Here is a 14,374-nt window from a genome sequence, read left to right as displayed (position 1 = left end):
TAAAATAACATCTATGAATAACAGATATAAAAAAAATAACGGACAACTTTTTTTTTGAAAAGATTATATAAAGTTTTTTGAAAATTTTGACATAAATTCATTGTTTAAAGATTTTATAAGTTCACTTTATTTTTTTTCATGTTGTTTAGACATTCATAGTAGTATTTTAGAATAAAAAGCGATAAATAGATCAAATTTAATTTTTATAATAAAACAAAATTCACAAAAGTTCGTGAATGTTCATACATCAAATTGTATTTGCCATATTATCTATTTAAAAAATTTTCTAATATAACTGCATAGCATTAAAAATCCCTTAATTTTACTTATTAACTAAAAATTAAGAAGTTGTCCTATTTTAAACCAATATATTTGCTTTTATTTACATGCACTACTTAAGAATGTTGTTTTATATATTTTTTTGTGATTATTTCAGCAAAAATTATAAAAATAAATTTTTCATTAATGTTTTTGTCACAAAGTTTTTTTAAAAATATGTTAAGATGTATTAATTCCACACGAAGGGGAAGCATGCATCACGCTCGCAGACTCTACAAGACACTTGATAAGATTGCATTCGAGAAGAGAAGAGTAGTTTATGATGATGAGTTAGGGAAAGGTGTCAAAAGATACAACAAGAAGTTTTACAATATTCCCAATGTTCTGGCCAATCTAAATAGATAGAATGAAAAAAATAAAAATAATCTCATAAATAAATGGAATAATTTATAATTTATTTATTCAATATGTTTTTCTATATAACATAGACTGACAGATTAGTTTTTTCTTTTAAGGGAGGTAAACAGTTTAAAAAAATGATTAAATGATACACATGGTGTGAATGTTTTTAACTGTGATATCGTATCTTTAAGCATTCATGATGTAAATTCGTCTCTAAATTCTTAGACAAATTTATTAAATTTTAAATATAAGATATGATATAATTATTTTTTTAAATGTCAAAAAAAAACACATATGAAAGAAATTTCTAAAAGAATCTATATTTTTTATTTTATTACGTTTAAATGAGATGCCTGTAAAATAGGGATTCATCTTTTATCTTCGTTTTAAGAAATCTTAATTTTATTATAACAAAAGCCTGAATACCATAAATTTTGATGAGCCGTTATATTCACAAAAACTCAATATTGAGATTTATAGTTTAGATTTGACTATTCGCTGGAGTGTTTCTTAGGATAAATATTCATATCATAGCAATAATGGCGGCTTTGATTGATTAAATTTGAGTTTTAAAAACAGTTAAGATACTTCTGAGAAATCACTACTGTGTGTGTTGATCCAAAAAAAAATATTCCACCTGGTTTCAGTACACCATGTTTGGTATATTGCTTGGTGTTGGAGAATATCATTGCCCATTTGTATTAGATTCATGTAGCTTAAGTACAAGTATTCAAAACAAAAAAAAATCATTTTAATATATAGTTAATAAAATAAAATCTTCCTAAATTGGCATGGCTTTTGTGTTTTTTATAATTTTTGTTTAATAAAGAGTGATAACCTGGCTGAAATATTCTTTCCAAAAGTAATAAAAGTATTGCATTACATCAAATTCATTTTAAACTATAATGGAAATAAGGTGTCAAAAAATGCTATAAATTGATACATTGGTCCGTTATGTACTCCAATTTACAGTTTCGGATGTGGCTGTAAAGTTATTAAAAATGTGTGTTTCATCTGTACAACAATATACATATATAGGAACGAGCATTTAACTATATATCGGATCATAATACTTTCACAATTCTACGACGGAAATAACAGCGGTCAGAAAGACTGAAAGATCAAAGAACAGTTGACATTATATGTTCAATGGTCATAGGGAGTATATGTGTCGAATTTAAATTCTTGAATCTATAAAATCATGGGCCCAATTTATCTATATTGCTTATATTCAATTATGATTGCAAATATGATATATCGTAAAATTTGCAAAGGGAATTACATATGTTTAATAAAACATCATAAAAAAAAGCTCGAAATTATAAATTGTAATATGTCGGTTATATTAATTTTATTTTACGCTTCGAAATGAATTTGGAATAGATTTGATATTGATATGTCGTAACTATTACTCGGAGACATATTTTTATTGTAAAATATTGTTCGTGGTCTACAAACAATTGATGTTCAAAGTGAAAATTATAAGGGGTAATAATACGCATTATAATTGAATTTTACATGAATTACATATTTATTTTAAAGTTTTAACTGTAATAATTGTAAGTAAAATGAAGGAATAGATAAAATTATTGGTAAAATTACATATGCAACAATTATAATTTCTTAAAAGAAAAATTGTTAATTGAATCAGATATTATTTAATAGAACCATCAAAATACAAAATTTAATGTTTTGTTTGTGTTACAGGATTAAACTACAAAAAATGAAAATTTTAAAATCCGATTAAACTAAAATATAGTGAAATACATTTTAATAATTACAATATAGTAAAAATTTCCGAATTTTACTATTAGCAGCTCTCAATTAATGCTTTTAGCACAATGAAAATACTGAAATGCGAATTTTATTGCACCAAAATCACAAAAAACGGAACACCATTTAAAAATACGGAATTCAGTATCATTAAGGATGAGATAACATCTTGATTCGAGTCTCTATAAATCTATATATATTTAAATAAAATTTTTAAAGCTTATAGTTATAAACATATAATATTCGTTTTTTTGTACGATTTCTTATTATATTTTTTATTTATATAAAAGCCTCAATTGTGATATTATTTTCATTTTTGATGTCGGGTTTCTGCTTTTAATGTAATCAAATGGTAAAATAGATAGTATAACAATAATATTACACACCTATTTATCACATATTTTGAAACCTTACCTGCTGTTCTTCTTTTGTATGTTTTGAATTTCATTTTCTAAACTAGTTTGAGAATTGTACGTATGATTCTACTTCACTCTGATTTTGAGCTCCTAGTAATTTTTATATGAAATTTTAGATCTATCATGTCTGAGTTATAGCAAATTGTATTTTTTTAGTTTTAAAAGTAAAAATTTAACCAAGTACTTTTGTATTATTTTCATACTTTGTATATTTTCTATTCTCAGATTCAATTAAGTTTTTAAGGCTAGACTTATTTTAATCAACGCAATAAATTCTCATATATAGCGTATGATAACCTAAGAAGTCTATTCTGTTAAGTAGATAAATATGTACATATTTTTAGATCAATTTTATTTCTTCAGTTTATTTAAGAAAATCTCTTATATTGGGTTGTTTCTAAACCTAAAAGTTCTCTTGTAGTTCACGCATCTTGCAAGGAAAAATTATATACATACAACAATTTTGTACATTCGTATAAAACAGAGACCAATATTCCTTTGTATTTCCATGCCAAGTTATCAATTTTATTTTTGCTTCGTAGCAAAATGAACACTTTCCTGTCAATATAGAATTCATTTCCATCTGTATAAAACAACATTGGCTACATCTTTTATTTTTTTGATCCATTCTATTTCCATCTAATCAAATCAAAAACAATAACAAAAATTTTTCTCAGTTTTACTAAAGTTTTTGCTATAATTTCTATCTTTTATTTTAAAAAATTTCATTTCTTGAGCTTTTTTTCTGTTCCTTATTCAATTTTGTCGATATAAAATTAGTGAAAAAGACATTTTTACATTATCAGAGCTGTTTTCATTTAATTTTTATAATAGACATATTCACAAGACTGTTTTCACTAATTTCAGTCAGTTATATTTAGCTTCTAGAAAATTTTCTTCGTTTACAATTCAATATTACATAGATAGGATCCAATTAATTTTTATTGTTAGATATTTAACTAGGCTGACAAAGATAATAATTTGCTTGACAACATATTTATTCTTATGATACAGTCGATTTTATACAAACGGTTTTTATTAGGTTTTGCTTTTATAAACATTTATAAGCAGTTATGCATTTTAATATGAAAACTTAAATAAATTTTTACATTTGTTTAGTTTAAATCAATTTCTTAATCTTTTATCATTTAATTTTTATAAAATAAGAAGTTCTAGTTTTACGTCATTTTGTTACACTTAATTGCTTAAAATGATCATATGCGGTCAGTGCCTCAATAAAATTTCCCACATCTTCGCATATTGTATTTTTAGGGGCTAATTTATTTTTGTAAATTAAAAGGTCTATTGCATTATATGTGTGACGTAAAATACGTCGTATGATTAAGCAATTATGCACTCTTTATCATAAGTTCGAGTTCATTTATAATCAAAATTTATATTTTTTCGCATGATAGTTTTTATTTTTTTTACTGCGCCTATCCACTAATTGCATCCACTGTGCTTATACTACAACGTATAAATACAAACAACAAAGAACAGAAACAGGCTTTCTCCAAACAGTATGGTAGCAGTTATATATTTTTTTAAGATTTCTTTACTTTAGAATAAGACAAAGTAGTGTATTTACGTGTTTTATAAAGAATTAAAAATTAATTTTATGTATAAATTTGTAAGTATTACGTATTATTATGCCGGTGAAAGTGTATCTTCGCGTGTGGAATGATTACTTTCAATATTCTAAGTTTAATTTAGAATATTCAGACGTTCTATAGATAATTGAAATTTAAAATAGCCTTTATTTTATTTATTAAACCTTTATTAAATTGCGTATCGGTTTTCAAAAATAGATAGATGTATCTCCACTATATATGGCTAATTTTTGAAGCAGCTTTTGTAATAATATTTTTTAAGATTAACGAACGAGGTTGATCTAAATAACGTTTTTGTCTATTTTTACAATATAAGAAATCATAAAAATATAACTCTTTCGCTTGATTTTCATATAAACACATATATCTATACGATATTTTTTTATAATAGGATTCATGATGGAAATTATCTTTTACACTCAAAAGATCTAATATTATATTTGAATCAGTGTATTTTTAATACGACAACGATCTTATTATGTCATCAAATACGAATTAAATTAACAAGCATATTTTTTTACTTTTTTTAGGTCAATAGAAATAGACATAGAACATTAAAAAAATACTTAATAACATTATTTTACATTCCTATTCTAGCATCTTAGCTCAATATAATCCTTTTTATATTTGATGGGTTGATTATATTGTTTTATTAGTAGTCAAACATCATCAGAAAAATCCCCTATTATGCAAAAACCTATGTTTTCTTTGCATAAAGTATTTTTTATATTGCTCCATCATAGGATCATCTTAAATATTGTTTTCTAGATGTTTTAAAATTCTATACACAATAGAAAAGTATAGACAACAAAATCTATGAACGGATGGTAAATTTTTTAGTTTTATCTTGCATTGTGTGTGTTTTTTTAGCACAATCTTTGAATCAGATGGGATAAATTTATACATTCAAGATTAAAATTAAAATACAGACTAGCTTTTATTTGACTATTATTTCTGAGTAACATAATTTGTTTTTCAATCATTAGAAAGAGCTTTATTAATTCATTGTATTAACACATTGATTGCTAAATCATGATGAATTCCTCTTTTTCTGCTAGAAAATTTATTTCAAGGGTCTTAATAAATCTGGAGTTTGATATGTGACTCGATACAGCAGTGATTTTTTACAAATAAAAAATCAACATTTTGAAAACGTGTAATATAATATTAAATGGTACATAAAACAAAAAATCGAAAGCATTATTGTTATTCTTACAAGAGTCAATAAAATTTTTGCTATCTTTACGTATATCTACTTATTTATAATCTAAAAATTTATATGATGTTATAAATATAAAAAAAAATTCCTACAATTAAAATGTTCTTTGATCTATCTTTTGGAAGCTAATAATACAAAAGTAAATTTAATTGCTTAAAATCAAACTCTTTCGATTTGTTTATAGCCTACAGGGATAAAATATATACATTCATGAAAAGACCATATAATCGGCTATTTTATACACACAATATTTAAACACTCAATAAATATTTTATAATTTTCGGTTGATTTTCATCTAGAATATTATTTAGGTCTAAAAGACTATTTTTTAAATGTGATCTATGAACGAACGATTAAAAATGAAACGCCGATAAATAATCATGAACAAAAGAGAATCAAAAAAATTGGAAATAGGATCTTTAAGAAGAGCAAATATCATCCCTCTAATCATTATTATGAAAATAAAATGCAAATAGATTGAAATTTTCTCATGCGATTCAAAATGTGAAATATTGTGGCTCAAACAGTTTCGTTTTTTTCTTTTGATTTAAAAAATATTTTCTGTAATCCATTTCGACCATGTTCAGTTTAATTGTAATTAAGTAAATCTTTATTAGCTAATGATAAAATATTGCGACACATAAATGATTCGGGTACAACAAAGAATGCAGTAAATAGATAATTTTCTTTAAGACTAAATTTTTATAGTATTTAAAACACTATTTTTACCCCTAAAGACTAATGTGTGTTAAAATTATAAGATATTTTGCAAAAATTTTATAAGTAAAAATTTAATAAGGATGAAATGTTACAAACATATATTTTACAATCTATAAAAACGAATTATCCGTATTTCTAATAATATAAGTTATGTCGCCCATTAACCGATCATTTTGGCACAAAAAGAACCGATTATTAATTGGGTATCAAAATAACTATATTTTCGTTAAATATGTATGAATATTGTGCTTTAAAAATGTTAAATATTTGACACGTCCAATATCATAAGCGATGTTATTTGTAAAAAAAAACGTACTTAAACGATAGAAAACAGCAACCATATCTTCGCTATATATAAAAAAATGGTATAAGTTGTAGGCAAAATAATCCAAATATCGATATATCTATATAAAATAAACTAATATATACCGAGTGCTTAAATATGTAATATTATACAAAATAACCTTGCTATAAAATAGTGTATATATTTTAAGTATTTAATAACAGAAAAAGCCAATTTATGTTAAATTAATACGCATCATACGATCCAATAACATAATTATAAAAGCCTCTTAACTCCGGCACTTCTGAAAAATTAGAAAGCTTGTTTTTACTTTCATACTATTCATAAAGACACTCGATTATTGTTTTGGTTGCTTCTTAAGTTATTTATATATTTTTTCAATCTAAATTAAGCTACTGAAGTATTACATACAAGATTTCTGTAATAGTTTATATTACATTAAGCTAGATAAAATTAGCTGTAAGTATTTCGCACCTTAGTAATATATGTCCTGATATTTTGTATATTTTTTATGGTTTTAATGTGTATTTTTTCGTATAATCAATCAACCTGCACTAATATTATAGGTAGCTTATATTTAAATTTTAAATAAGACATGGTTAAAATATCATAAAGTCTTAAATATTTTAATAATGACGTTTATTTATTAATGAGCTCCATATTTTTTATATTTATTTCTTTTTTGTTTTGAATGCATTATAGACCTATGTTTTTTGCTATTATTTAATTTTTGGATATAGTATGAATGCTTGTACGTCAATTCTTTTCTAAACAGCCTTTTTATCAATCGATTTTTATTTTTTATTATCAAAGAAACTATATAAGATTATCTGCCTTTTAAAAAATTTGGCTATAAACGTTCACCTATTTAGATTATTTTTATCCTGTTTTAAAATTTTATTATTGAAAATCAAATAAGTTGATTGATGTACAGAAGATATTCATATGTATTTTTTATTTATCGGCTATAATTATAGTCGCTGTTTTAGTTTTCGTTCTCAGGCACAGCTTGCTTGATTCTCTGTACACACAGCGTATTTATACTTTCGGCTATCTTCTCCTATCCATAGTCTTCTTCAATACCCCTTTTTCTTTCGAGACCTATTAATTCAAGGGTTTTTCTAAATCTTAAGGTTTTAATATATGCCTCAACCTGGTTCGTGACATCTAGTTCCTTCAGGTACCTTCTATAATATCGTGTCACCACACCGTTCCATGTTATAACATATGGAATAATTTTTGTCTTGCATTTGTATATTAATGATAGTTCAGATGCTAGCGGTCATATTTTCTCTATTTTTCGTTTTCAAATCAGAAGTTATTCCTATAATTTATAATTTATTTTACAAAAAAATTTGTCTTTTTAATAAAAATAGAAAATGATTTTTAAATCAAATCTGAATATAGAATATCCTTTTTTATAATTTTTTCTACGATTATCATAATTTGAAGGGTCATTAATTGATAAAAATAATTATCTTTTTAAATGAGCAACTATTAAATTAATTTTAATAGCTGTAATATCAAATAGACATAATCGCCATCTGCTAAATTAAATATTTTTGACCATTTTAAATTACATTTCAAGTTTTACGCCAGAATTTCAATTAACTTATAACATCAATGATTTATTGAGATATTTTTATCTTTTTGTTTGTTTTATATCAAATCTAAACTTATAAAAATTTTAAGATCTATATGTGATTCCTTTTGTAATGCTATAACAAGAGGAAATTTTTTATTTGTTATTTTTTTTTTCATTTATGAACTGATATTTTAAATTAATGATCTCTGTGATATATACAATTTTTTATAGAATTTTTTGTAATGCACAAATTTCTAAAAAGCCTTTTATTTATTTGCTAAGTAGATACCCTAATATTTCTCATTTTTTTATTCAAGGCAAAATCTAATTTAATTTTACAAACCTGCTCTACAAGAAACATCTATCCATATATTTGTATATTCAATCTACGATATTGTGTATATAATTTCGTTTTCTTATTTTCAGATCATTAAAATCTATATTTATATCGCTCAAGGGTATTTTAGATATTTTTTAGAATAAAGCTTTCCTTAAACTCAAGAGATCTACAGAGTCCAAAACTGATTTTTAGCTGTATATAAAAATTCTATCAAAAACCAAATTTATCAAGACAAGTTAATAATTATAAAAAAATATACATCAAAACATCAATTTTTTCTGCAGTGGATGGTAAATGAGGCTACTGTTCGGTTATAAAAAAAAGTATAATATTGCTTGTAAATCTGTATGCTCAAAAAGATGAATTAGCTATGCCAGATTTTCTGACGAAATCTTGAGATTCAAATTTTTATAAGCAATGCACACATTGACCGAAACGCACTGCCATCTTTTCTTATCTGACGACATTTGGTTGGACTAAGAAAGTTTGAATAACACATGGATCAATTCTTGTTTATATCTTTTGTTTAATATTGACACTATAATTTACCAGAACCGATGATATGGAACATACATTTTAGTAAATTAATTGATGTCTTATAATTTGCATATTATCAGGGTTCAACAGAATTAAATATCAAGTATACTGATATTTCATAATAACGAGAAAATATAGTTTAAAAAGACATACTTTAGGAAAGCTCTTTCTAAAATCAACAAATTAGATCTTTGGGGTTGAAAAACGAATGTATTTTTATAATTATTTAAATATCCAAATCTTTTTAGAGGAAATCAGTAATTACTTTGTTTAAGGTATTTAAATTAATAAATAATGGTTTTAATTTGTAATGAATAAACATAAACTGCTTAAATCTGTATAAATGATTTTTAATATAAATAAATGGGCTTCAGACATAATAAACGTTAGCTGTGTTTAAAAATAGACCTTATTGTAAAAAACTCAAATTTTACTTATATAGTTCTTAATCGCCCACAATGTGTAATGATCGGGTTTTATTTATATTTAAGGTGTTGTGTGTGTTAACATGGCCAAAAAAATCATGTGGAATTAGTACATTAATATTGTAATGTACCATATAATAATGAAAGAAAACCTTTATCCCACAAGATTTGGTATATAAATCTAATTTCACATATACTAATGAAAAATATGCTACGATTAGTATCTGGACATATGGATAAACATATTATTGCTATGTGTTTAACTTTTATCAGGTATGCATATCACTTTTGTTTTCTTATGATTTTATGTTTAAATTGTCACATAGGGCGATGTAAAAGTTAAAGTAAAAATATATATTGTTCTTCCTATGTCATTTTCAAACTAAATGCAACTACAATATATTGTTTTATTTGAATTAGGACGTTTTTATATGCTCATGTGATATAATAGAGAAAAAATATAAAAAGATTCAAAAAAACTTTACAGAATTTTAAGATATCGTTAAAATTATTACATTTATTATAGGAAATCAGATTTACGCTATAATTTTTTTAGGCATAGAATTATCAGAATTTTGTGTATCATTTCTATATTTCAAATTTTTCAATATTTAATATTTAATTATGAAGATTATCTTAAATTCATGATCATGTTGTTTTTTAAAAGCAGGGAAATGTGTATAAATTAAATATCAATTGCACAATTCATTATATACTATCGAATTGTACTTTTAATAAGAAAACCGTTTTAAAATATTTTTGAACATTTATATCTTATCATGTGATTTTTTAGACATTTTTCATCTTGTATATATAAATATTTACAATTATTTTGTATTTAATAAGCCATTGCAACATGGAGCTTCAATTTTGTTGATTTTTAGTGATTAAGAACTATCAATAATTTGTGATTGTTATTTTAACGAAAAAAGCACATTTTTTTTATTTTTTATGTAAAAAAAATTATTAATTATTGAATCTTAATTAAAGATGTATTCTACCGCTGTAAAGTAAATTATATTTCTAATTCCATGCTAGAAAAATTTGCTTAATCTTCAAAAAAAAGAGCTAAATTTATTCAGCGAGATCTAGGTTTAAAAACTAGCAAATTTTATGTTCGAATAAATAAATTATAAGTAAATTCTGTGATGGACATAAATTTGAGAATAAGTAGCCTATATATTTTACTTGTAATTTTCTCGTCCAAATTTTTCGTTACACAAAATCTGCACCCATAATTCTAATAGCCTGGATAAACAAAATATATTTTAAAAAAATTAAAAAAAATATGCTTTAAAAAGAAGATTTAATGATTTCAAAAAAATAAATAGATGTAAAAATTTATAATTGAAATAACAGGAATGTAAAAAGATGCACATATATTATTTGAATGATATAAATTTTTGTTGAGAGTATCTAATAATTTCCAAAAGAATATTGCTTTGTCGTAATGCGAATGATATTATTTTTTCTTGCATAGAATTAGATCGGTATCATATGTATACGTAAATAATTTTTTATAATGCCGAAAATGTTATTTTTGTGATTTTATGATGCATAAATTTTAACTTAAAAATAAACTAGTTGCATAAATATCAAGACACCTTTTATTGTATATTTAGTGCTAAACTATAGCAATTAGAAAATATGCGACTTATTTAAAGAATATTGACCTAAAAATTTGGTATCTTAAAAGAATAGTTTTTCTATTATTCGTTCTTAACATTTATATGAAAATTTTTAATCATTCGTAATATAATATAATAAAGCGATTTTGTCATTAAATAAATATAATGAGCAAATAAATAAATTCAAGCGCGAAATTTATTCCTCTAAAGCAAGAATAAATAATTTTAAATCTTGACCAATTCCATTGTAAGAATAAAAAATATTGATTGACTGATTTTTCCTTTTCTATAATTATAATAGACATGATATATACGTTTTGGATAGATAATCAATGATGCTAGTATTTATTTTATGTAAAATATATAAAAAATTACTAATCTTATGATTTACACATAATAAATTCCGGACTAAATTAATTAGCTGATAAATGTATGGAAGCAATATTTTACTAATAAATACATATAACATAGATACAAAATCTGTTGATGTACATCTATCAATTATTCGTAGCTTTGTGGAAATGATAAATTATATCTTAGCTTGTAAATGATGGTTTATTGTGTAAATTAAGCTTTTATTAATAAAAATGGGCTATGAAATTTATGATCTTTTATTTTATGGATATTTTGTTTTTTGAATGATAATGAATTTGTTATATCTATTGATGCGGTTGAATTATACAGGTGTTGCTTTCTGCACGATTAAAACATTTTATATTTTAAATTACTCTAGTGGTCAAAAGAATTCATTTTTCGTGTATATTTTGCTTTTTGTAGCATTTTTTATCTTTTTTCTCTAAAAATAACCAAAGACTTTTATGTATATTTTGTAGTTGGGTAAAAATTTCCTTAATTCATTGTTGATAAAAAATTCAAATTTATTCAAATCTAAAAAATTGTAATTATAAATAAATTATATAAGCTTTTCTTCTTTTTACAAATATATATCCTCTAAATATACATCTAAACATGATTACATATTATAAGTTATAAGATGCAACGTAGCAACAGTATTACAGGATTCTAATAGTTATTAAAATTACAATTTTTTACATTACGTCATAAAAGTTAAAAAATTGAAAATTTTAGTAATCGTTAACAAAATTACTACATTTAATTCATACTATTTCTTACTAACTTTAAAATTCAAACGCAAAATTTTTAATCTAAAGATGCATATAAAAAAAGATATGGCAATATATATTTAAATAAAAACTTAAAATATTTTAACTTAATTTTATTCATCAAATAGCAATTTATTTCTAAAATTAAAAGCTTTTGCGTTTTTAAAACTCTTAATTTACCACCAAGTTTTATACTATGATCAGTTAATATTAAAATTGATCATCATTTTTCATGCAACAATCAGATCTAAGATTTTTGTAAAAAAGTGTTTCTAATTCTTTTGAAGCTTCTAAAAGTCAGACATCCTCGCACTAATCTTTTATTTTTGTTTCATTACATCTGGTTTTGTAATCATATATAAAATGTTGAATATTTTTTTTTATTTTACCAATTAGAAATATTAGGTTTCCGAAAGAACAAAAAAATATTATATTCTCTTCTTGAAAAAGATTTGTTTGTATTAATTAAGAAAAAAAGTCATTTTGATAGTTTTTACAAATTCCTTTTTTTCATCTATAAAATAAATCGATATCTACTAAATATTGATGATACTATGATTTAAGCCTGATCATATGAGAACGAAAATTTTATACATATGTATATGAATATAATAAAATCCAATCATATTAAATATTCTCAAATTTAATGAAATAAATCAAATATTATAATTGATTAAAGAAAGTCATTCAGTTGATCATAAATGCCTGTTATATACAAAAGCTTTTAATAAATATGCCAGCAAACCTTTTTTATATATTTTAGGCGTCATTATACAGACATTTTTTATTTATTCCACCAGAAATCACTTGGTCTTGATTATATATATATCAATAAAATGATATTTTTAAGTGATTTAGAAATTTATATGCTTTTTTTCACGGAAATACAATTGATTAAGACATAGAAGAATTTGGTATACATTTAGCGAATCAGGCTTATTTTATCAGAAACTGTTATGTTCCCTTCCTTAGTTCATAGAAATAGTGATTAAATAGCGTTTTTTGTGTATTTGTTCACCGCGGTATTATAAAATTGTTTAGAAAACCTTTTGGGATTGTGAGTAAATAAAACTTGTATCATAAAAACTTTAAATAGTAAGATTTTCTATATTTTTTAATTCATGAATCTAATTTTACATATTGAATGCCCACAATTTTTTATAAATTCAAACTATAAAATGGAAAGATACAAAGCGCTATATGAACAAAAAGATATATTATAAAGCGTTTTGAGCATTGGATTTGTATATTTTCATGTATTTAGATGTACTGAATATTGCATATGCAATGATATGATAGGTCTTTTTTCTTTAAACCACAACCAGATTCGAAAAGATGTAAATTACAGGGCATTAAGACTTTTAAAATTTTTATATCTTTTGTTTATTGAAAGTATTTAATAACAATTATAAGTCAGATTTTAGTTTTTAGACACCAAATACGATAAACATAAAATAAAAGTAAGAATTATTACTATTTTAACAAAAAATTACTTTAAGTATAGAATTTTCATACATATGTCTTATATATTTCTATGCAAGAATTAAATGATTTATTATGTAATTTTATAAACCTTTTCTTTTGTGTATATTTTTGTATAAGATACCCTTTACACTAAAAATCAGAACATTTGGTTTTTTTATGAAAGTATATTCATACGTTGGTGATATAGGCATGATTATTTTTGCTTTTATTGTTATGAAACCTCTTAAAACTAGAATCTGCATATAAATAAATCGAACAGTGCAAATAGTATAATAATAAGTATACAAGTATATTAGAAATGTGCAAATGTTAAAAAGATTCTAGATTGTATCATAAATATAAATTGAACTTATTTCTAGTTTCTTCCGTATATTGTTTCTATTTTTTTATAAGGAACTAACAATCTGTGAGTTTTTTTCAAAAGAAAAAAATTATAAAGTAAGCATTCAAGATACAATTAAGATAATGAATCAATAGAAAATCCATGTGAAAATATTTAAAAAATTTTTAAAATGCTTTTAAAACAT

Source organism: Rhyacophila brunnea, unplaced genomic scaffold (assembly GCF_057557595.1).
Source record: "Rhyacophila brunnea isolate RB1 unplaced genomic scaffold, BYU_Rbru_1.0 scaffold_87, whole genome shotgun sequence".
NCBI lineage: Eukaryota > Metazoa > Arthropoda > Insecta > Trichoptera > Rhyacophilidae > Rhyacophila > Rhyacophila brunnea.
The sequence above is the reverse complement of the archived record's forward strand: the minus strand, read 5'-3'. Positions refer to the sequence as shown.